We start from the raw sequence: 25,824 nt of genomic DNA on the forward strand, positions 1-25,824 counted from the left end.
TGGGGACTTCGGCTACCGGGTATGGGACCTTGAGAACCGGAAATTGATCCGGAGCAGCGACGTAGTCTTCAATGAAGACTCTATCTTCTCTCAACGGAACCAACAGAAAACAGTTGGTAAGAAGGTATCCTTCGAAGATGACAACACTGTTGTAGAAGGATCGACCCAACGGGCCAAATCGGAGACTTGACAAATAGTCCAACTCCAACAAATTGCCAACTTCCCTGTTGTCACCGAATCGGCAACAAGTCCTAACGTCGAACTCAAAGACAAAGCCATTAGAGACACAACCGAATCGACAAGAGTCGACAAAGGCAGAGTCACTAAGAGGTGTTAGGATCTCGGTCCCTCCAGATGGGATACGAAGGCCAGACAATGGAAGACCCTGGTGAGAACCAGATGTGGAGTACTCGGCAACGGAAGACCCAATGAGAACCGGATGATGAGTACCCGACAAGGAAGACCCGGTGAGAACCAGATGTTGCAGGCCCGGTGAGAACCTCGCACCGGATAAAGGGACATATATGTAGATATGTTTCTGAGAGCCCATTGTGGCTATATCTGTAAATAGTCCTAATGTCATATTAGTATAAATGTGACCTAGGGCAAAAGTGTGCGATGATTATAGTTGTTGTTATTATCTTTGTATAGTGTAATTGATTGTAACGACTGTACTGAGAGAGAGAGAGAGAGAGAGAGCGATACAGAGCATGTCTCTGTTGTAACTGTTGCTAGGCGAAGATTGTGAGCAAGAGGTCATTGCCTCAGTGCTCCCTGTTGTACTCCTTGGCATAGTGATAGTTTGGAGTCTGTGGACTCCCGTGGTTTTTCCCTCTCAGGGTTTTCCACGTTAACATCTTGTGTATTCTCTTTCTGTTTGTGTACTTACCTCCATCCCCATTTCTTATGTGTTTGATTTTCATCAAGTGATCTATGCTTCGGTTGTGGCCGGAGATTATTCCGCATATTTCTCGTCAAGAGGCAAGTCAGAATCGAGTCGACAACAACCACAAGGGAGAACAACCAGACACCGCCGAAATCCCAAACTTGGGGTGGGACACTTAACAAGACTCCTGACGCGACTGGTTCAACAAATACAAATCGTCAATCTGAACTGATCGAAGGATCTGAACCAGCTATTACGGCACCCAGGAGATCTGGACAAGCTTGATGGCAAACAGAGTTTTATCAACCGGGCCTTGACTATGTCCACTACACGGATGCAGGTGAACCACAAACGTATGATGAAGCTATGGCCGCACCGGACGCCGAAACATGGCTGCAAACCATGAAATCTGAAATGGACTAGATTCATCAGAATAAGACATGGGAGCTGGTCGAACTACTAGTAGGAAGAAAGCCGCTACCTTGCAAATGGGTGTTCCGATACAAGTATGTCTCCGACTTAGAGAAACCCAAGTACAAATCTCGGCTTGTCGTGAAAGGATTCAAACAGGAATATGGGGTCGACTACGACGAGATATTCTCACCAGTAGTCAAGATGACCATCCTCCGACTCCTACTAGGAGTTGTGGCCACAGAAGACCTAGAGCTCGAGCAGATGGACGTCAAGACGGCATTCCTACATGAAGATCTGGACGAAGACATATATATGTCTCAATCGGCAGGCTTCACAGCGCCGGGGGAGGATAGTCACCTCGTATGCAGACTTAAGAAAAGTCTATATGGCCTCAAACAAGTGCCGAGGATGTGGTACCAGAAGTTTGACTCCTACATAGGGCAGCTTGGATACATCAGATCAGACTCCGACTCATGCATGTATGTTCGGCAATTGGCCGACGAGTCCAGGATCTATCTGATCCTATATGTCGACGACATGCTGATTGCAGGGAGCAATCAAGCAGAAATCGGTAAGTTGAAGCGGAGCCTTCACGCAAAGTTCACGATGAAGGAACTAGGACCAGCCCGACACATATTGGGCATGAGGATAGAGCGAGATCAGACGACCAAGACTCTCCGACTCTCCCAGTCTGAATACATCTGCAAGGTGCTGAAGCACTTCAACATGGAGAATGCAACACCAACACCAATACCACTTCCGACATCAATCAGACTATCAGATAGAGACTCTCCTGCAACGGACAAGGAGAGCAAGCTTAATGGAAAGATACCCTACACATCGGTAGTAGGAAGTATCATGTATGAAATGGTGGCGACCCGACCCGACCTAGCCTATGCCGTAGGGGTGGTCAACCGATACATGTTAAACCCAGGAAGGAAGCATTGGGAGGCCGTCAAGCACATCCTTAGGTATTTGAAAGGAACAACGGATGCACATTTAACTTTCGGACTAACAACCTTAGCTGAAGTCGAAGGCTACATCGATTTCGACTATGCTGGAAATGCAGATAATCGGAAATTGACATCAGGCGACATCTTCACCTATGGTGGCGGTGCAATATCATGGAGGTCGAAACTTCAAGAGTGCACGACTCTATCTACCACAGAAGCCGAGTACATAGCATCGAAGGAAGCGATCTGGTTGCACCGACTGTTTGCTGACCTCGGAACTGCAAACCAAAAATACCGACCAACGTCGACTATCTATTGAGACTCACAGAGCGCAATACACCTCATCAACAATCTCGTCTACCATGCGAAGAAGAAGCACATTGAGGTGCGGTATCATCATATCCGGGAGCTCGTGACCGAGAAGAAACTCGAAGACCGGAAGATCGACACCAAGGTGAACATCGTTGATTGTCTGACAAAGCCACTCCCAAATCAATGCTTCGGAACACTAAGGACGAAGCTGGGGTCACGACAAGAGACTGAGCAGAAGAAAGCTGAATGAGGAGTAGAACGTAAGAGCTGATTGACACTCATACTATACCTCTGCCGACTCGGCTACTTGCCGATAGACTTGTAACATAAAATCTAGTTAAACCTGTAATCTAGGTTTACGGGGGAGATAACCAAAAGCATTTGCATATGCACAAAAGAGTAGTCCTTTTACGGGGGAGTTTGTTGGCATAAAAGGCAGACTCCTTCCAAATTGTATCCATCCAAGTGTGAACTCGTTAATAAGTTAGGGCTTAGTATAGAAGCGAATACCTAACATTGTAATGAAAGATGACAAGAAGAGTATTGCATCTCTGAGCGAGAACGAAGTAATGAGAAGCTTTCCTTTAAAGCTCGATTGACTGTCTAAGTCTCGATTCACTGTGTTTTTTGTGTGTTGGTTTCTGTGCATAAGCAGACAGGTCCGCAAACGTTTTCCGCATACTGTTACCGATACAGAACACTGTCTATCTTCAGTCCTTCGAGATAGACTTCAAGGTGATTGCGTGACAAGGTATGCTGTTACATGAGGCATAAGCTGTACTCCGTTGGTTGCGTAATAATGTGTATCTATGGGTGAAGGTTCACGGCTACGACCGAGAACCTGAGTGTGCTACTACGCTAACTCTTACCCCACGCTTTCAACAACGCACTTACAAATAGTACAGGGATTCCACAAGATAGCATGGGTTGCACAGACACAGAAAATCAGAGAAGATAGGATTCTATTAGAAAAGAAAGAATCACACGCTTAAAAATTACACGCTACCTCTTATAGAGGATTTCTGCCCTTTATATACACAAGGCGTTCAACCGTTCATGCATCTCGCGTGAACCGTTACATTTCTTTTCTTAACACTACTAATCTAATTACGCATTTTGTCCCGCGGTTACAATTCCGGCGGACAACACCTGGCACGCTTGTGGGACAGTGCCATGGCACGTCGGACCCATCCCTCTATTCGTCCTCTAAGATGTCCAGGATGTTCGGCTCTGCTCGCACGTTCTGGTCTGGAGATGGCGTAGTGTCCGTTGGTGCTTTGTTGCTCTGTTGCGCGCCCTGTTCCTCTTCAGTCGGCGTGGGGGTTTCTACGTTGTCCACTTCTCCCTCCGTGGTCGGAGCCAGCTCTGCTAGCTCGCTCTTGTCTGCTACGTCTGGCGCTTCCGTCTGTGGGCAAGCGGTTGACTAAGGCTCTGTCCTATCCGTATCGTTCTCCATGTTGCCAGGCGTAGTTGTTATTTTTGGTGAATTGGGCCGAGACTCTTCGTGCTTGGTGGAATTGGTATCGGGTACCGTAGTAGGCTTCGTACGCTATTGCTCACTCCTAATCTCCATTAGTCAGCTGAAAATATCCTCTTGACTTTTCCCGAAGTCGTCTAACAGCTGTGAGAGTTCCTGGGAGTGTTGGTCCGCTAGCGTGTGATAATCCTATGTTAGGTCCTCGCGTACTGTCGCAATGCCTTCCTCATTGAGTTTGTAGAAACTTCGGCCTTCTTTCCTTCGGTTCTCCCAGTCGGCCTGGTAGGTATGCAACTCCGCCACTTGTGTTGCCCATGCCATCCAGCCTTTGTCTAGCGCCGTTTTTAATTTCGCCGTAAACCTCTCCCGATTGGTTTGAAGAAGTATGCGTACATTATCTGCTATCACTTGGGAGCGGTTTTGCGCTTCTTCCAGGGTTTTATTGAGGTTTTTGATTTCTCGCTTATTAACTGCGGCCGTGTCCTCATAATGGTTTTTCATCTCTGCCCATATCTGGGACTCTTTCAAGTGTAATTCCTCCAGCCGGCCCATTTCATTGTTCAGGCAGACTTCTACCTGATGTGTCACCTCCCGTTCCCATACGAGCTACTCGTCGTACCACACTTTCTTCTTTGCCAATAACTCCCGGAGCCCTGAGATTGCCGCTTCTGACTTTTGGGCTTCCTCCCGTAGCTTGGTGTTTTCTTCTTTCGTGCTGGTGTGAACTGTTGCCTCTGCTTCGAGTTTCTCTTCGAGTGCCTTCACTGCCCTTCGACCTTTGGCCTGGATGTCCTTTTCTTTGTCAGAGGATTGGCGGAGTTCGGCGTGGAAGCGGTCAATCTCAGACTCCGCAAGCTGTGTAGCCCTTTTTGCTTTAGCGACGATGGCCTTTTGTGCTACAATATCCTCATGTAGGGTTATCGATGTGTCTTCACCTGCTATTGGTTCGAGGTTTTGCGGTGCCATAGTGACGCTGTGTTCTAGCTCCGTAATGCACTCTTGGGCCTTCTGTAATTGGGCTTGAGTCAGCTTGACTGTTTTCCAAACGTTTTTATTCTTGATAGCCATATCCTTGGCCCCCACACTAACTCTAGCCAATTCCCGATGTGCCTCGACCAAGGCTGCATTCAATGGGGGTAGTTCAATGCCCATACGCCGAATCCCCGCGTTCCGCTGCCTACCTACCTTGGCTAGAGGCACCTCATCCTCGCTTTTCGCTATTTGCGTTAGCGTGCACTCCACCATCTACTACTTGTCAAGTTCTTCGGCCATTCGCTGCGACACCTTGATCTGCTGAGTCGCTAGAAATTCCATGAGCTCATATGAGGTACCATACTGTAATAATGCATTGAACTCATGTGCTGTGTCTGGATTGTCCGGATATGTCAGGACTTCGCTTTCTGTCGTAAGCACTCCTTTGCCCCACTGAGATTGTGCCGTAATGATGGGTCGCGGTTCGCGGAATATCTCCAGTGTTGTAGTGGGCTCTGCAGGATTGGTCATTTCAGTGGTGAAGACCGTATCTTTTACCAATCCCTGGCCGTCCTTTTGGTCTAATCTCTACCGCTTGGGTCTAGGACTATCACCGGCGGGCTCTTGCTCCGCTGCTGTCGTGGAGGGCTGCATCTCTGCGTCTTTGGCCGGTGGCTCCTTCTGTGTCGTCCGTTGGGTGGAAGGAGAAGGTTGTGCTTCTTCCTCCCATTCGTTGGTAGCTAACTCTACTAGCCGTCGTTTCGCAGATCGCGGCGGAGGTGTCGGTTTGCTTGGTGTGGGGGCGGGGAGTTTGCGAAGGGGAAATAGTACGGTAAGGTACTGTTGAATTATCGGCCGGAGTTTTTTTCCAGCTTGATACGCGTAGAGTCCTTCCCTAAGTGCTGGCCCTGTGATTACACCCCAATCTACGACATGTCCTTCGAAGGTTTCGATGATGATGCCTGCTTTTTGTTTACGCACCTGACCTCTGGGAGGAACTTAGCGACTTCCCAAAAAAATGGATTTGGAATATCCTTCGTTCTGTATGCCTTAGCCGACGTTGAATATTCTCCAAAGTATTTCCCGAGCGTTTCTGCAAGAGAGATGTTGAAGTGCCTTTCGCCTATCACTGAAGTTTCTTCTGAACGGTAGCGTTCATCACTGTGTCGATATTTAGCTTCTTGGCTATGTCAAGAGCCTTAGGATGCAGTGGCGCTTCGGCGACCTTGATATAGCCCTCAAACCCCTTTTCTAGGAGCCATTTGCGTAGAGCTACAGAGATAGTGATCGGCATCGGGGGTGGATGGGGCTCGTGAAGGCTAGTCGCAGATTGCAGGTTATGGTGAGCGCGAGCTCTGTTGTATGGTGGAGAGCGAGGCGAGCGAAGAGAGCGAGGAGAGGTTTGTTGTCTGTAATGCGCAAAAAACCTTCTGCTCTCTTTTTGTGGTCTAGGGTGCATTGGTCTATGTGACATTGTAGTGCCGCGTGTTCTTGTCCTAAAAGTTTGTGCATGCATAAAGTCCCTTTTAATAGTCGTGACTACCTTCTTTTACTATTATTTTAAATACATGATTACTATTACAATATTTTACAAGTGGCCCGCAGCTTAATAATTATTGTATGAGCCCCTCTACTGTGTCAGGCACGACGTGGAACGGGTTTGGAGGCGTAGGTCCCAGATAGGGTTTCAATCGGAACCCATTTACTTTTTGTCGAAGTACCTCCCCGGCCAAGGTGCCTAATTGAAAAGTGCCGTTTTCCGCTCCGACTATCCAGTACGGCCCCGTCCAGCAGAATCTTAATTTTCTGGGCATTTGGCCCATGCGTGTTTGAAAAACCAATATGACCTTTCCGACTACGAAGTCCTTCCCTCGTGTGACTCAATGACGATCGACGAATGCTTTATGCAGTCTCTGTTCCTACTCCAATATGGCCATACTACGTACCCGAGCCTCTCCTAATTCGAGGAGTTGTAACCGTAGTTGCTCGGACTGGCCTTCCACCAGGCGGTCTCACACATGAATCCACAGACTTGGCACCTAGAATTTGACGGGCATTACGGCTTCTAACCCATATGCCAGCCAGAATGGCATAGATAGATTGTATAGTTGTCTTATAATTGGTTCGATACGCCCACAAAGCGTTGTGCAATTTAGTGTCCCAGTCCATTCTATTTTCATTCACGATCTTCTTCAGTATTTTCTGCAAGATTTTGTTCGTGGACTCCGCTAGTCCATTCGCCTGTGGATAGTACGACGTGCTTTTCTTATGGACAACGACGCAATGGTGCGTGAGCTCATGGATGACTGAATTCAAAAAGTGACTCCCTTGATCACTGATGAGCTCGATGGGGCAACCAAAACGGCACCAAATGTATTCATATAAAGATTTTGCTATAGACGCCACCATATTGTCCCGTAGCGCCTTTGCTTCCACCCACTTAGTGCAAGAGTTCGTGGCTACCAGAATATATCTATTACCTGTTCGCGTTGCTGCTGGTGTAAAGGGTCCCACAAAATCAAGACCCCACTTCTGGAATGGATCTAGCAGAAGAACGGGTTGATGTGGCATCCTCGCACCCTCCGTGGGCTGACCCAATCGTTGGCATAAATCACATTGCTTGCAATAGAGGCGTGCGTCCTTTTGCGTGGTCGGCCACCATAGACCGGCTTGCAATATTTTTCTGGACAAAAGTTACGGCTACGGACAACCAATCGCTTCTTTTCATCTGTCCTTAATTGTGGTAGTGGTATTCCTGTAGTCAGAAAGTACGTCATTTCCATTAGCCATCGATCTAGAAAATTTTTCTCTTCCCGTGACGCTACCATCACGACCTGCATAACGTCCGCATCGGGAAAGTCATCGTCATCTTCCCTTGCAATTTCCCCGTTATCCACCTTGCTCAAGAAATCTGCTACGACGTGGCGTTCCTGGGCGAGGCTGAATTATGAAGTTGAATTCTTGGAGCAATAGCATCCATCTAGCCAGTTTACATGTCAGCGCCTGTTTCTCCACAAGGTAGAGCAATGCCGCATGATCTATGTGAAACGTAAATTTCCGCCCCAGGAGATAATGGCGGAATTTATTAATGCTATATATCATTCCCAGTGTCCCGTTCTGTTGTGGAATAGTTCTGTTCGGCCGTTGATAGCTTCCGACTGGCGTAATAGACTGGTCTGTACCAATTCGGTTCTATGAGCTGCATCAACGCACTGCCTATTGCTATATTTGAAGCATCCACAAAAACGTGGAACGTTTCACCCAATTTGGTGGTTCTACGACCGGTGCTTGCGTTAACATTATTTTAAGTGCGTCGTACGCTTTTTCTTCGACTGCCATCCATTTGAAAGGTGTACAATGTACGACGGCGTGTAGTGGCGTAGCGAAATCTGCCAGATACCGTAACATACAACTATGCCAACGTATCTATCCCAAAAAACAGCTAAGGGCTTTGGTAGTTGTTGGTGTTTTTGCTTGAATGATTGTGGAAATTTTATTTGGGTCTACCGCTATCCCTTGCTTACGATGTGGCCGAGAAGGGCTCCATTGGTGACGCCGAATGCGCATTTAGCCGGATTCAGACTTAAGCGTGAAGTACGACAACGCTCCGGACAAAGTTGTAAATGACTTAGATGTTCGGTTGTTGCCCCATACACCGCGAAATCATCCAGAAAGACTTGTAGAAAGGCGGGTATGTATTCCCCAAAAATTTCCGTAATTGTCCGTTGGAATGGGGCAGACACCGTCTTTAGCCCAAACATCATGACTACCGCGACATAAACCCCCCAGTCGGTGACAAATGCCGTCTTCTCTTGGTTGTCAGGATGCATGCGCACTTGATTATATCCGCTGAAGCCATCCAGAATAGTGTACATGTCATGCCCTGTGACTACATCTAATACGCTGTCGGTGAAAGGTAAGGGGAACGCATCTGTAATTGTTACGGCGTTCAATTCCCAATATTCTATGCAAACGCGGATTTTGCCCTTTTTCTTCAGTACTACGATTATTGGGCTTAGCCACGTAGCTTGCTTAACCGGTCGAATAAACCCTGCCTTGAGAAGTTTGTCAATTTCCTCTTTTACGCGAGCCACGTAATTCAGATTCATGCGATATCGACGTTGTTGTACGGGTTTCGCATCGGTAGCTAAGTTGATCTTATGCTGGTAAAACTTCGGGTCCAACCCCTTCATGTCTTCGTGGGACCAAGCGAACACATCTTTATAGTCCTTGAGTAGTGCTATCATTGCTTCCTTTTGACTCGGGGATAAATCATTTGCAATCGAAAGCACTCGTGGATTCGTTGTCATTTCGATGTTGACGTCCTCCAATGCTGAGGCTGAGACTCACTGTGAGATTTCCATTTCCCGGTCAAACACTGCTCGTGCCCTGCTTAACTCTAGTAACGATTCTGGATCTGGCTCGTATGCCTCTTCCTAAAGCGTATTACATGGTGTGTAGTCCGCAACGGTTTCCATAATATCAATTTCAAATAATGGGACGATCCGCGGGTGGTCATCAAGGTATGCTTCCAGCTCCGCATCATCTACCCCCCTTTCTAGCATATTTATGTCTTTTGCATATAATGGTGTTATGCCCTTGGGTTGTGCAACCATTTCCTGAGTGGGTACGCGGATTTTGTCGCGTCCTCGTCGGAAACTGATACAGTTATGCTGCTAGTCTTGTTTGATGTTAGCCGCTCGAAGCCATGGCCTGCCGAGGAATATTGGGTACACTCCTGGTGCGTCCAGTGCCAATACTACTGCCGAAATGTCAAAATGATGACCGCCGACGATAATGCCTAATTTCCTGATCAACCCTAAGGGTCGGGCAGATCTAGTGTCTACCATGCGAAGCCAAAAAGGGAAAACTTCCCAATTCAAAATTCCTAATCATTTGCATGTAGTCTTACTAATGACATGGATGCCAGAACCCCCATCGACTATACATCCGTCGACTTCTTGACCCTGTATCACTAGTTGAATGGCTGGTTTGTGATGGTCTACTACCGTTGGACCGGAACTGATTTCTGCAAAATTTGTCGAGACATCTATCCCCAATGTTCCCGTATTGCGATTCTCCACTGCTTGTCGGAAACGTTGAACCAGTCGAAGGAGCTTCTCCATGGTCATCGTTATCTCGCAGTCCGCCAGTGCCTGCCATATGGAATCTGGTGATGCCATATCTTCTCCCCTTGGTAAGTTGTTTGCGGATTCCTACCTCATACATTCCGTATTTTCCATGTTAGCTTTTTCTACCCAGGCTTGGGCCGCTTTGCGTATCTCCTCTTGCACAGTTCAGTCCGCGTTCTTGGTTTGTTGTCGTGTTGTCACTTGTTGAACTTCCACTGTAATCGTATTTACGGCGGGTCCTTTGCCTTTGTGAAGTGGACACTAAGTCGTGTAATGTTAGGGTTGTTGGCATACGAAACAATGGACACTGGACTTCACTTGTCTCTCTTCCTAGCGGTATAGCCGTTTCCGTGGCTATTACTGGTTCATCCCGGTTTGGTTGGAACCTCCTGTTATTCCGTGGGGGGTGCTGGGATTTGCGATGTGTCCCTTGGTGCTATTCATCTTCTGAACTTTCGTCATACCGCCGTTGGTCCTTATACTGCCTATTATGTCCCTGTGGTCGTGGTCCATTGAATCCCCCGTGATTGGTTGCAAAATGTTGATTGTTATAATGATGCCCACCTTTATTATATCGGTTGTTGCCCTGATATTCTTCGTCCTCCAATTCCTCTTCATCGGAATATAAGTTGTTGTTCCGATGATTATGGTAATGATGATCTTCGCACGGATTTCGTTCCGTATACCGGGGACGTTCCTCTTGTCGCCCTTGATCATTTTGGCGAAGTGGCCTTTGTGGTTCTACGTGTCGTACTATGGGTGTAGGTCTATTAAGCATATTGTATTCACACTGCTCGACCGTGTGTGCCTTTGAGTGACAAATTGGGTAATGAATTTGCATATTGCATTCCACTATGGAATGCCCAGAGTTGAGATAGATTGTGCACTAAATAGCTTGGCGGAAGCAGTGTTCCTCGTCTTGAGGTAACACCTGGTGTAACGACATGGAAAATCCGTCATCTTCTTCTTTCAATTCGAGTTGTAATGCTCGCTCTATAACCATGTCGGTTGTTTCCCCTTTCACACTATGCGTGTTTAGCGTCGTTCTGATTGGTCGTTAGAGAGCTGCCAAAAAAGTCTCCTTAGCTTCCTCATCTGTTGGGGCCCGTGTAAGCTGCCGTTGTAGACTTTGGAATCGTAGACTAAAATCCGCAACGAATTCTGTTGGCGATTGCTTGATGGTGTAAAATTGCCCAATAATCTCTCGTTGTGGTACCCTTCTATGAAAAAATCGCAAGAATGTTGATTGCAACTGATTGAATGTCGTGATTGCTGCCAAGTCCATCTGAGAGTGCCAGCACGCTGCTCTCCCATCCAGAGTTAATCCGAACTCTGCAATCTTCGATTCGTGCGCTTCCGCTACTGGAAACTGTTGCGCCAAGTGATTAGCGTTCCAAACATTCAGGAACAGCCAGGTGTGGCTTGCGGCGTTTGTTCCGTCGTTGAAACATGGATAGGAGAAGGTATTCCGGACGCTATGGCAGCTAGGGAAGGACCACGATTCTTGTGTGGTGATAGAGGACTTCCTTCTTGATGTCGCAGTGTTTTGTGAGCGTGGAGTCAACTTTGTATTCCTGCAAGGAATAGCTAAAGCGAGGTTTTTGCTTTGCGCGCTCCTTTGTTTGGCGTGTGATGGACCTCGTGCGTGGTCGATCTTGTCGGGTCCGTTCTCTGGGTCGTCTACGATTAGACATCCATCCCTTGCTGTTCGTCTGCGAGAAATCATAGATCACCGGGCATGCCAAATGTGTTACCGATACGGAACACTGTCTATCTTCAGTGGCCGCTTGCTGTATCAACAAGTGGTGCCTACTTTCCGATCCAATAAAAGGTATAACATAATCTGGTACGCAAAGAAGCTCGCGTCCATGAATACAGGCTCGGCTAGACCCATTGAGCGGTTCTTTACCGAGGGATTGAGGCGACCCGGAGCAGCAACACTCTGTAGCTGGCTCGGGCTTTTCGTGCGTGTTTCTCAATTTTTGTTTTGCCTTCTCGCGCGCGAATCTTCACATAGTAGAATTTTGTGGGATAGACTTCAAGGTGATTACGTGACAAGGTATGCTGTTACACGAGGCATGAGCCGTACTCCATTGGTTGCGTAATAATGCGTATCTATGGATGAAGGTTCACGGCTATGACTGAGAACCTGAGTGCGCTAGTACGCTAACTCTTACCCCATGCTTTCAACAACGCACTTACGAATAGTATAGGGATTCCACAAGATAGCACGGGTTGCACAGACATAGAAAATAAGAGAAGATAGGATTCTATTAGAAAAGAAAGAACTTCACGCTTAAAAATTACATGCTACCTCTTACAGAGGATTTCTGCCCTTTATATACACAGGGCATTCAGCCGTTCACGCTTCCCGTGTGAGCGTTACATTTCTTTTCTTAACGCTACTAATCTAATTACGCATTCTGTTCGGCGGTTACAATTCCGGCGGACAACACATACGTATACATAGATATAGACAGTTTGGACAAAGATATCCGAATACGAAGATTCAATCGACAATGCGTCAACTCACTCCCTTAAGAGTGAGTTCAAAGGCCTGGACATCCCGATCTTCCAGAAGAATGGAGCATTTGTCTCCACGAACGAGAAGCTACGCCGGTCCACCCGTGAAATGAACCCCGTAAGCCGATTCGGCTACAATGAATACATGGCGTACCATTATGCCTTTATGATGAAGGTAGCGACTGCATGGGAGCCAGAAACGCTTTCCGAAGCAGTGAAGGACCCAATGAACGAGGAAATGTAGGCCTTGTGCAAAAACGAGACATGGGATCTTGTTCCCCATTCACCTCACAGGAAAGTGATTCGTTGCAGATGGATCTATAAGGTCAAATACAATACCGACGGCACTGTAAATCGCTTCAAAGTATGACTCGTCGCCAAAGAATATGCACAAACACACGGAGTCAATTACGAGGAGACCTTTGCCCCAATGGCAAAGATGACGATTGTGCGAACCGTAATTGCACTCGCAGCTGCAAAAGGGTGGCATCTCCACCAAATGGATGTAAAGAACGCCTTCCTACAAGGCGAATTAGAAGAGGAGGTGTACATGATGTAACCGCCTAGATTCGAATCGTGTACTCAGCCGAAAGTTGTGTGCCGACTCAAGAAGCCAATTTACGGCCTCAAGCAAGCACTGCGTGCTTGGCATTTGAAGATCACTCAATATCGTCACCAAATCGGTTTTCGAATGTCGAAATTAGACAACTCCCTCTACATCCTAAACGAACCGCACAACCCGATTGCCATTATCCTATATGTGGATGATCTAGTAATCGGAGGAAAGAAGGATCTAGCCTGGAGCATTAAGGTCAAATCCCTCCTATCCAGTAGATTTGAATTGGAAGACTTGCACAAGCTCCATTACTTTCTTGGCATCAAAGTAATTCGAACACTAATAGGGATATTGATCTCTCAACGGCACTACGTTCTCAACTTACTCAACAAGTTCGGAATGACCGAGTGCAAACCCGTGGCCCTCTCGACCAAAATCTCAAGCTCAAAGTCGATTCGGGCACAACCGAGTGCGATCCGACTAAGTATTGACAACTGATCGGCAACCTAATTTATCTAACCATCACACGACTCGATCTCAGCTATTCAGGTGGCCTACTTAGCCAATTCATGTAGAACCCACGAAATGATCATCTGGATTGCACTAAGAGGATACTTCGGTATGCTAGTACGACGACGGATTATGGCATAATGTATAAGTCAGATACGCTTATTCGACTCAAAGGGTACACAAACGCCAACGGGGCCAGTTATAAGGCCGATAGACGATCCACTTCCGGATTCGTCTTCTCACTTGGCAGCGGAGCGATCTCCTGGAGCAGCAAGAAACAACCGATAGTCGTACTGTCGAGCACGGAGGCCGAATATAGCGGCGCGACAATTGCCGCATGCGAAACTATCTGGCTCAAACACATCTTGAAGGACCTGGGCATTCCCATTACGGATCCAATTTGCCCCTTCTGGGACAACATGAGCAACATCTACCTCACTCGGAACCCCGTATTCCATGCATAGACTAAACACATTGAAGTGCACTACCATTCATTCGCGAGCACGCTCAGGCCGGTGAAATCGATCTCCAACACATCAGTATGAACCTTCAAGTTGCTGACATCTTTACGAAGGCCTTGGGAATCGACAAGCTCGGGAAATTCGCATTGGACCTCAGTTTCACAATCTCTACATTGCAGAGCTTGAGGGGGAGTACAACATCCGACACAGAAGTAGCCGGATCAGTTGATCGAAGCCGACAAGACTAGTTGGAGCATGATGGCACGAAGTCGAAAAGTCGAACAATCCAGTTCGAGGATTACAAAAGTCGGAAGTCGGACTCCGAAGACCTAACTGAAACAACTTTTCGACAGATGGAAGTTGTGTTCGAAGGGGAGTGTTGAGAGTCGAACTCAACTTCCCATAGAGATAGGTTTTGACACTAGCTCATGAACATACTAGGCTAGTTTTGTAAATAGTTGAAACGGCATTTGCCCTAGTCTAGTTGGTACTTAAACCAACCTTTTTGTAATTTAGTCACTGTTGTATGCAATATACAGTTTCTTGTTATAGTTCTCTCTCTCTCATTCTCTCTCTTGTCTCACGTGCACATACACACATGCAGATAGTCCTTCCGCTATACAAAATCACTCTTCATTCTTAATAGTTTCAAACAAAAATGGGTGCTATGTCGGGAAAACTGAGATTTTGATGGACTGGTCCTTTTTGGATTGTCAACAACAACAATGGCACGTATCAGGTCGGCACATTAGCTGGTCAAGTCTTACAGAAGTGGGTCAATGGGTTTCGACTCAAGCCATATCGGGGACCGACCCCGACTAACCCATTCGAACAAGGCGATGCAATCGACAGTCGGTCGACTACCCCGTTAGGGTCCTGACCAATCTGACAGGGCATAATTGTAAATATTTTTAAAAAAGAAAAGAAAAGAAAAACAGAAAAGAAAAGAAAAAACAAATCTTGGCAGAAAAGAAACGTAACAGAAAAATCAATCTTGTCATCATTACTTCTCGGCTCTGTCCTTTTTAGACATTAAAAGAACTGGCATGCTTATGATTCGGTATTGATTACGAGTGGTGGCTATTGAAGGGCTATAAGTAGCGGTCGTCGATTTCGCAAAAAATCAGGACAGAGGGTACTAATCATGGGCAATGCACCAATTCTATGCGGTAATATCAAGAATCATAGGAGATGGTTCCGCAATCATTTGGTTCCAAAACCTGAGGTGGCAATTGCCATGCCCACCCCTAGTGGAGGAGCTAAAAGAAACGTTTTTGTCCACCCTTTCGGAGCTACGTCGAACGACCTTGGCGGTCGTCGATTTCACAGAGGGTACTAATCATGAACAATGCACCAATTCTAGTGAAAGCAGAGGAAAACTAAGGTGTTTGTCGATTCACACCGACACAATAAAGAAAAGCTATTTGACGCCAGTAAGCCGAACTTAGTGTTTCAAACAAAAATGGGTGCTATGCTGGCAAAACTGAGATATTGAGGGACTGGTCCTTATTGGGTTGTCGACAACAACAATGGCATGTATCAGGTCGGCACATTAGCTGGTCAAGTCTTACAGAAGTGGGTCAATGGGTTTCGACTCAAGCCATATCGGGGACCGATCCCGACTAACCCATTCGAACAAGGCGACGCAACTGATAGTCGGTCGACTACCCCGTATGGGTCGGTGGCCAATCTGATAGGGCATAATTGTAAATATATTTAAAAAAGAAAAGAAAAGAAAAAACAAATCTTAGCAAAAAACAAACGTAACAAAAAAATCAATCTTGTCATCATTACTTCTTGGCGCTGTCCTTTTCACACTATAAAAGGACATCCATGCTTATGATTCAGATTGATTACAAGTGGTGGCTATTGAAGGGCTATTAGTAGCAAATTCCATTTTTACCGTTCTGTCTCGAATAATGGACCACTTTTTTACAATATCCCTTTCGGTTTCTTTCTCTATAATAGAAAAACATAGGAAAACACAGGCAAACAAAGCAAACATCATCCTCACACATGCAAACAACGAGCGAAATAGACAAAAGCAGTTGACCAAAGTCCTACACAAAGCACTTCAATTCTCTTTGCCATGTACTGACCACAACGAGGTCATCCACACAAAAGAGGTAGAAGACAACATGTCGATGTAGGTATGAGAATATTTGCACCAATGGCTGAAGACAAATTGGCTGGAGGGCTACCTGTTGGGATTTCGGTCCCTCCGGATGGGATGTCCGGATGATGAAGACCCCGGTTACGGAGCCGGATGAAGAGTACCCGGATACGGATCCGGATGATGAAGACCCCGGTTACGGAGCCGGATGAAGAGTACCCGGATACGGATCCGGATGATGAAGACCCCGGTTACGGAGCCGGATGAAGAGTACCCGGATACGGATCCGGATGATGAAGACCCCGGTTACGGAGCCGGATGACGAATGTACCCGGAGAGAGATTCGGATGCGGGGACATATTTGTGAATATGTTTGCTAAGAGCCCTTGTGGCTATATTTGTAAATAGCCCGAAAGTCATATATGTATAAATATGACTTAGGGCAAACAGTTTATGTTGTTGCTCATTTTTCCCATGCGAAGTGAGAGCAGCCGAGAGAGAGAGAGAGATAGAGCGCGAGAGAGACGAAGAGGTAGACGCCTCTGTGTACTTCCGCCGCCTGTGGCGAGGACAGCGAGCTCAAGGTCGTTGCCTTGCAGCTCGCCATTGTATATTTCTCTGTGCATAGTTTGGTTTGGAGTCTCGCACTCCCGTGGTTTTTCCCGTATAGGGTTTTCCACGTTAATCCCTGTGTATCGCGTCTTTCTCTGTATTTCCTATTTTCTGCTACATTGATCCGCGATTAATCGGTTGTGGCCGAGTGAAGAAGGTGAATCCAAGCGGTGATTCCTTACAAACTGGTATCAGAGCGACTGTTGCAGAAAATGGAAGGCGGCGGCAGCGGGCAGCCGATGATGATGGTGCTGAATGCACAGAATTACGCCGACTGGAAGATCAAGATGGAGGATCTTCTGATTGTTCGGGACCTGTACGAACCGATTGACAGGTCGGAAATACCGAAAGGGGTACTTGAGTCGGAGTGGAAGCTCCTGAACCGGAAAGCCGTAGCGACGATCCGACAATACGTCGATGTAAGCGTCCTACAACATGTGGCGAACGACACCAACGCATACGAGATGTGGAAGAAGCTGTCGGGCCTCTATGAGAGGAAGAATGCGTTGAACCGGACCTCCCTGATGAGGAAGATTGTGAATCTCAAGTACCGGGACGGCGAGAGTATGGTGGAACACGTAAGCACGTTCATGGGATTCGTGAACCAGCTTGCGGCGATCAAGTTCCCGTTGGAGGATGCAATGCAAGCCATCATCCTGATGTGTACATTGCCGGACAGCTGGGAGAACTTGGTGGTGACTCTCAGCACCTCTTGCACGGAAGACAACTTGTCCCTACAAACGGTAAAGACAAGTATTTTGAACGAAGAAGCGCGTCGGAGAGACAAAGAACCGGCCTCCGACTCGAAGGCGCTGCTTACCGAATCGGAACGGGGAAGACACTGGAACCGGAGTCCGCAAAGACGGGAGAAGTCGGGGACCCGGTCGCAGTCAAGAGGAAGGCCCACGTGCTTCCACTGTGGGAAGCCGGGGCACTTCCGGAAGAATTGTCGGCATTACCGAAAGGACAACGGAGCCGACGACACCGATTCGAAGAAGTCACCGGAGAGAAACGGTGCATACCGGGGAGCAACGGACCGGAGAGGTTCGGATCGGCGAGGGCAGGACCGGAAAGGAACAACGGCACTCGCGGCAAGTGAGGAAGAAATCATGCTCATCACCGAAGAAGGTGAACTAAACATTGCCGGCGATGAGACGACCTGGGTGGTCGATTCCGGAGCATCGTTCCACCTGACCCCGGAGAGAAGATACTTCTCATCCTACACAGCCGGCGAGCATGGCTGTGTTCGGATGGGAAACGAAGGCACGTGCCGAATTGCCGGCATAGGAGACGTGTGGTTGACAACCCCGACCGGATGCAAAATGCTGCTGAAGAATGTCCGACACGTTCCGGAGGTCCGACTGAACCTGATTTCAGCCGGGAGGCTAGATGATGAAGGCTACACGGGTAGCATCCGGAACGGTGTCATGAAGTTCAGCAAGGGGAACCTGATAGTGGCTCGGGCCCGGAAGGTCAACACACTGTACCTGATGAATGCCTGGCTATGTCCGGAAGAGCTGAATGTGGCAGCCGACACTGCCGGTGAGCTGTGGCACAAGAGACTGTGCCACATGAGTGAGAAGGGGATGAAGAGGCTTGCAGAAGACAACCTTATCCCAGTGAAGCATGTGCACCTGGAGAAGTGCACCGATTGCTTGGCCGGTAAGCAGAACCGAACCTCCTTCCACTCAAGGCCACCGACGAGACGTAGCGCACCATTGGAGTTGGTGCACACTGACGTGTGTCAGGTAGAGACGAAGTCACATGGCGGAGCCCAGTACTTCGTAACATTCATCGATGATCATAGCCGGAAGCTGTGGACGGCACCGTTGAAGACAAAGGACCAAGTGTTGTGCGTCTTCAAAGAACTCCACGCGAGAGTGGAGAGAGAATCCGGCAAGAAGCTGAAAGCGATACGAGCGGATAACGGAGGGGAATACCGGGGGCAGTTCCAGGAGTACTGTCGCTCGAAGGGAATCCGACTCGAGTTTACTGTGCCGAAGACGCCGGAACTGAACGGGCTGGCCGAGAGGATGAACCGGACCATAATGGAGAGGGTCCGGAGTATGCTGGCACATGCGAAATTACCCAAGGGGTTTTGGGCTGAGGCAATGTCGACGGCGACATATGTGATAAATAGATCACCCTCAGTACCTTTGGACGGAGACACGCCGCAGAGAGTGTGGACCGGTAAGGAAGTATCCTACCGGCATCTGAAGGTGTTCGGGTGTCTCGCATACGTGCATGTGGCAAAGGACCGGAGAGGAAAGCTAGATCCGAAGACCCGGCCATGCATATTCCTCGGTTACGGCGACGACGAGTTCGGCTACCGAGTATGGGACCCGGTCAACAAGAAGATATTCCGGAGTCGTGATATCATCTTCATGGAGAACAAGACACTCGCCGACTGGGAGTCGGAGAAGAAGATGAAGAGCTCCAAGTCGACCGGTGAGGATCAACTCTACGAGGAGCAGTCCCGACCGGCAAGGGACCGGTTAGCACTCGAGGATCCGGCCGAAGACGGTGAAGAAACAGAACCGGCCGAAGAAGATGAAAATGATACCGGAACCGGCCCCGATCCCGAAATGGATTCGGATGAAGAAGAAGAATCGGAAGAACCGGTTACCGAAGCTCCCGAACGGAGATATCCTCTAAGAGAGAGGAGAGCCCCCCGGAGATTTCCGGAACCAGAGCACGTGCTGCTAACCGACGAGGGGGAGCCGGAGAGCTTTGAAGAAGCAAAGCATGACACCCAGAGCCGCAGGTGGTTGAGTGCCATGCAGGACGAGATGGATTCCCTGCATGAGAACCACACATATGAACTTGTGGAGTTGCCGAAAGGAAAACGAGCACTCCGTAACAAGTGGGTGTTCAAGCTGAAATCGGGAGATGCCGGAAACCCCCCGAGATACAAAGCCAGGATCGTGGTGAAGGGGTTTCAGCAGAAGAAGGGCGTCGACTTCGACGAGATATTTGCCCCGGTAGTGAAGATGACCTCCATCCGGACGGTGCTGAGCATAGCGGCAAGCATGGACCTCGAGGTAGAACAGATGGACGTGAAGACGGCATTCCTTCACGGTGACCTCGAAGAAGAGATCTACATGCAGCAACCGGAAGGATTCGAGAAGAAAGGGAAGGAGCACCTGGTATGCCGGTTGAAGAAGAGCCTTTACGGACTGAAGCAGGCTCCCCGGCAATGGTACCGGAAGTTCGACTCCTTCATGACCGACGAAGGGTACCTCAAAACGCAGTCCGATCACTGCGTGTTTGTGAAGAAGTTCGAAGGAGGAGACTTTCTAATACTCCTCTTGTACGTGGACGACATGTTGATCGTCGGACGGGACCAGGTCAAGATACGGATGCTGAAGAAGGCTCTTCACCGAACCTTCTCAATGAAGGACTTGGGTCCGGCGAGACAAATACTAGGGATGCACATCATCCGGGACCGGAGCAAGAAGCAGTTGTGGCTGTCACAAGAGAAGTACGTGACAAAGGTGCTTCAACGGTTCAACATGTCGGAAGCAAGACCGGTCGGATCAACCCTACCGGCAAACTGCAAGTTGTCCAGCAAGCAAAGTCCCAAGACAAAGGCTGAAAAGGAGGATATGATGAAAGTGCCATATGCCTCAGCCGTCGGGAGCTTGATGTACGCCATGGTGTGTACGAGACCGGACATCGGATATGCAGTCGGAGTGGTGAGCCGGTACATGAGCAATCCCGGCAAAGAGCATTGGAACGCGGTCAAGTGGATACTTCGATACCTGAAGGGCACGGCAAACGTGTGCCTCCGATTCGGCTCCGGTAAACCCGAACTCGACGGCTTCACCGATTCGGATATGTCGGCTGATGCAGATACCAGCCGGTCCACATCAGGGTATGTGATGACTTATGCAGGGGGAGCCGTTTCGTGGCAGTCGAGGCTGCAGAAGACGGTTGCGTTGTCAACCACGGAGGCGGAGTACATGGCAGCTGTTGAAGCCGGCAAGGAAATAATATGGATGAAGGACTTCATTAGAGAGCTCGGGATCCGGCAGGAGGAGTACCGACTCTACTGCGATAGTCAGAGTGCCATCCACCTTGCAAAGAACGCGGCCTACCATTCCCGGACGAAACACATCCAGCGTAGATACCACTGGATCCGGGAAAGGATAGAAGACAAGGAGTTCGTGCTGACGAAGATCCACACGGACGAGAACGGGTCGGATATGCTGACCAAGGTGCTCACACCCGACAAGCTGGAAGCATGCCGGAAGAGGATCGGGTTGGAGAGACATCCCATGCCGAAGTGAAGGGGGAGTTTGTTGGGATTTCGGTCCCTCCGGATGGGATGTCCGGATGATGAAGACCCCGGTTACGGAGCCGGATGAAGAGTACCCGGATACGGATCCGGATGATGAAGACCCCGGTTACGGAGCCGGATGAAGAGTACCCGGATACGGATCCGGATGATGAAGACCCCGGTTACGGAGCCGGATGAAGAGTACCCGGATACGGATCCGGATGATGAAGACCCCGGTTACGGAGCCGGATGAAGAGTACCCGGATACGGATCCGGATGATGAAGACCCCGGTTACGGAGCCGGATGACGAATGTACCCGGAGAGAGATTCGGATGCGGGGACATATTTGTGAATATGTTTGCTAAGAGCCCTTGTGGCTATATTTGTAAATAGCCCGAAAGTCATATATGTATAAATATGACTTAGGGCAAACAGTTTATGTTGTTGCTCATTTTTCCCATGCGAAGTGAGAGCAGCCGAGAGAGAGAGAGAGATAGAGCGCGAGAGAGACGAAGAGGTAGACGCCTCTGTGTACTTCCGCCGCCTGTGGCGAGGACAGCGAGCTCAAGGTCGTTGCCTTGCAGCTCGCCATTGTATATTTCTCTGTGCATAGTTTGGTTTGGAGTCTCGCACTCCCGTGGTTTTTCCCGTATAGGGTTTTCCACGTTAATCCCTGTGTATCGCGTCTTTCTCTGTATTTCCTATTTTCTGCTACATTGATCCGCGATTAATCGGTTGTGGCCGAGTGAAGAAGGTGAATCCAAGCGGTGATTCCTTACACTACCTTCGAGTAGCCGATGTTGAACCTCATCCTTGGGTAGAAGAGATAATCAAAGAAATTGACGTCGACAAAATCACGAACAAATAGGTGTCTCGATTCTTAAACCTAAAAAAAGAGGGCTATGATATGATGAATCCCACGAGTATAATATATTAATCAACCCTTATTAAAAAAATCAACAAAAAAAACAATTACAATTTGTTCTCCACCCTTATATAGTGATGGAAGAGACTAAGTATATCCCACCACATGGTAAGCATCATGCTTTTTCTAAAGTGTTCATGCACACTAGATGTGCATGAATCACTTTATCTATTATGTTTTTTCTTCTAATAATAGTGTTCATACACACATGAGATGTGCATGAATAGCTTTTTGATCATGCGTTTTCTTCTAACTAAAGTGTTTTTTTTAATATGCATGAAGTAACATTTGTATGTGGGAAATCTACTTTTCTAACATTTTGAATTGTTAGTATAATGGTAAGGACTCAACTTATTAACATGGAGGTACATGGTTCGAATCTTGCCCTATGCATGTAATATATATTTTAATATTTGCTTCTATTTCCTTATTTTTATTGAGTCAGGTACTCCATACGTTTTTCAGGTAGTGTACGAAATGCACTATGACAACATTGGATGCAAAAACCCTTGAATCATATTTCAAAGAATACTCTCCCTCAGCCAAAGCTTACCGTAGACAAGGGGGTCCAGATGTATGTTTCCATGATGTAGCAAAATATTTGTTGGAAGTTGCTTGTGTAAACCCACGATCATATTGCATGCCAAAATAGAGGGCTGGGTTCATAATAGCTACATATGAGGGGGAGAAAATCGATTGGGAATACGTTACTGGTGTTGTGTTCAGAGAACAACTACATAGGGTGCAGAATGGAAAAGCCATGAAGCCGATCTTTGCACGATGCCTGGCAGTATTATGTCCTACACCGGGAACATAGACAGGACGTAAGACCTCAGGAAAAGGGGCATTCGTCACAGGCAAGGCCGAAGTAATCGGTACGTTGAACAATTTCATGTGACATCTGGCACAAACCAGAGTCGACGTTAGTACCCGAACCCAACAACCTACGTTGTCGAGGAAATTCCCATGTGTTTGCGAAATGAAACGGGACCGCCAAGGTCTTGGACCTAAAGGACTCAATGTTTTACTAGCGTAAGCGAGAAAGTATTGAAGATAGGGAGATAGACGAAGATTCCAATTCTAAGGTTGAACCCTTGAATTCAATTTTAAGAGACAAAATACATCACCAATGGGATAACTAAATTTTTTATTATCAATCTCTTGAATCAGTACATAGCTCCCGTTTTTTATCTTTTTCTTCCTTTCTTTTATAGATGCCCCCATGCATATGATGCATGTGAGGGTACAAGAATTGCATACAATGCATGGAATGCATGATTGTCATTCAGTGCTCATGCATTACATGTGATCCATGATAACCATGTCACTTATTCAAGCTCTCATGTATGAGAATTTACATGTGAAAAATATCACGATAAACGTATAGTTTTACAAGCGAGAAACAACTTAACTTAGTAGTAAGTCAATTGTCTCCTCTTTTGGAGGTGCAAGGTTCAAAACCTTACTGGCACCCCTCGGCATGCACAAAAAGGCCACTAGGCCCTAGACTTATTTTCAAATGTTTGTGTAATGTGCGCACATCACATGTGTACATGTTTAACCTTACAACCTTTCTTTTCTCGGTTCTCATTTCATTCATATTTACAACATGCTAACGTACGCATGTAAGGCACCTTCTCGATTTTGTCTGTTCCACGCGATTTTCACACCATTGTCGAAAATCTTCACGACATCCACCCCCACAAAAACCACACATCCTCTGGTATGTGCCAAGAAGAGAGTGTGAGATTTCGGCTACGGTGATCAATCAAATTCCTCCACGTCCTCGTTGACCTCGTTCACGTTTGCGAGTTCCACCCTGCCATCTATGTTGGCCTTTAGAGTATAATCCGAAGGATAAGTGTGGACAGGGAAGAGATGGATCGAATGAATATTATGTAAATAGTAGTTATTAAGGAAAGGACGGATTTAGATAGTTGTACTGATCCAGATCCGCACCGATTAGTAGCCAGTAGTCGGTAAGGCACCGTTTTGTAATATGTACCAGATGCCTATACAAGGATCCAAATTGATGTATAAATTTTACGGAATTAATAGAAGTTAAGTGTTGTTGTTTTCCATCTTATTTGTTATCTTGTTTACTTGTCGTCTGTGCTACAATTATAAATCATATGTGTGTAATTAAGTTCCAGATAAGGGTGTGATTCCGGAAGGCATTCCAGAAAGTAACTGGATAGTGTTAAGTGAATAAGATCCGAATTATCATCCATATCTCCAACCACCCCCCTTTTGGTGACATGTTTCGGAAGGAGACCCTGTGTTTGTGGTTAGTGTGGCCTAGGAGAAACAAAGTTTTGGCGACCACGATTCCTACATAGAGTAGTGAACAAACGGGGAATGGATGTCTAGACAGACGAATGACCCAGTGATCGAGCGAGTGAGAAGATTAGCCGATTGACTGCAGAGGCGTGAAGCTTACCAACGGTCGAGAGAAGAGATTCGGCAGGATCGATCTTTTCCCAGAGTGCTCCAATGGGTCGTGGAGTAAACGGTCCGGATTCAAAATCAACGACACTAAGATGAAGGAAGCAACCTTACCAGTCTACTCGATGCCGAATCGATATTCCAGAATTTAGCAACAGGCACTAGCGATTCAAAGGCCTTTTCGACATTCGAGTCAGGATTAGACAACGATGTGCGGAGCGTCCACTCGAACTATAGATCCAGGCACGATACTCCAGAAGAGCTAGAGGAAGATGGATCCGAGCACACACTGGAGTCGATGGAACAAGAAATCTCGGTTCCAACACCACCGACAGAGGTTGTTGATCCAGTGCAACCAAACGAAGAGATCTCAGAACAACAATCAAAGGAGGAAGATGACTGCATGCCGACACCATCGGTACACGAACCCATACCCGGAACGGGTTGAGGAAGAGGATAACATGGTGTACCCATATTCCAAGTACTGTGATGAACCAAATGCGGAAGCACATATTTATGCCTTTTTAAAGACATGGGAGGCCAACCATGTCTCACAGCAACTAACAGAAGCTGAAGCTGAAGCTGAATGATTGAAAATAGTAGAATTTGGCCTATCATTGGAAGGACCGATGATGTGATGACATGCGAAACATCTGCTCGGGGGCTTCGCTACATTTCAGGCCCTGGGGTTGTTTCATCGACAAGTGGTGCAACAAGAGCTAGTCGGATGGTTCTATACTACGTGCCAAGAACCAAGTAAAATCATAACTCAATTTATCATCCGGTTCTAGATGCTGCACAACCAATTAACGAGGGCACCCCCGGAGGATGAAGTTAAGGCAATATTTCTGGCAACCACTCCGAACTATGTTAGTAGTGTTAGATTTTCGGGCGAGTATAGTTGATGATGTCATTGAATAGGTACTCGAGATGGATAGGGCTCAGAACAATAATTATATGGCAATGAGGGCCTTAAAACATGCACTGCCTAGGGAGGAGGAACTTCGATTCCAACAGGCGGTGCAATGTACAACGTGTCTAAACCCTGACCATTCCACTGGAGAATGTACTATGCGGACACAATGTTTGTTGTGTCACTCAAAGAGACACACCATGGATCGGTGTGACTACAACTTATTGAACAGACAGGCTATGCCGGTAAGGCAAATTGAGCCCTGAGATGAGTGGAGGTTGGAGGATGACCGGTACCAAAGAGAGGACTGATACAGACCAGAAGGACATTATCGGTAGGA

The sequence above is a fragment of the Azolla caroliniana genome, unplaced genomic scaffold (genome assembly GCF_043228905.1).
Source record: "Azolla caroliniana isolate FFs.n. ecotype wild unplaced genomic scaffold, voAzoCaro1.0.p SCAF_1, whole genome shotgun sequence".
In the NCBI taxonomy this organism is placed as follows: Eukaryota; Viridiplantae; Streptophyta; class Polypodiopsida; order Salviniales; family Salviniaceae; genus Azolla; species Azolla caroliniana.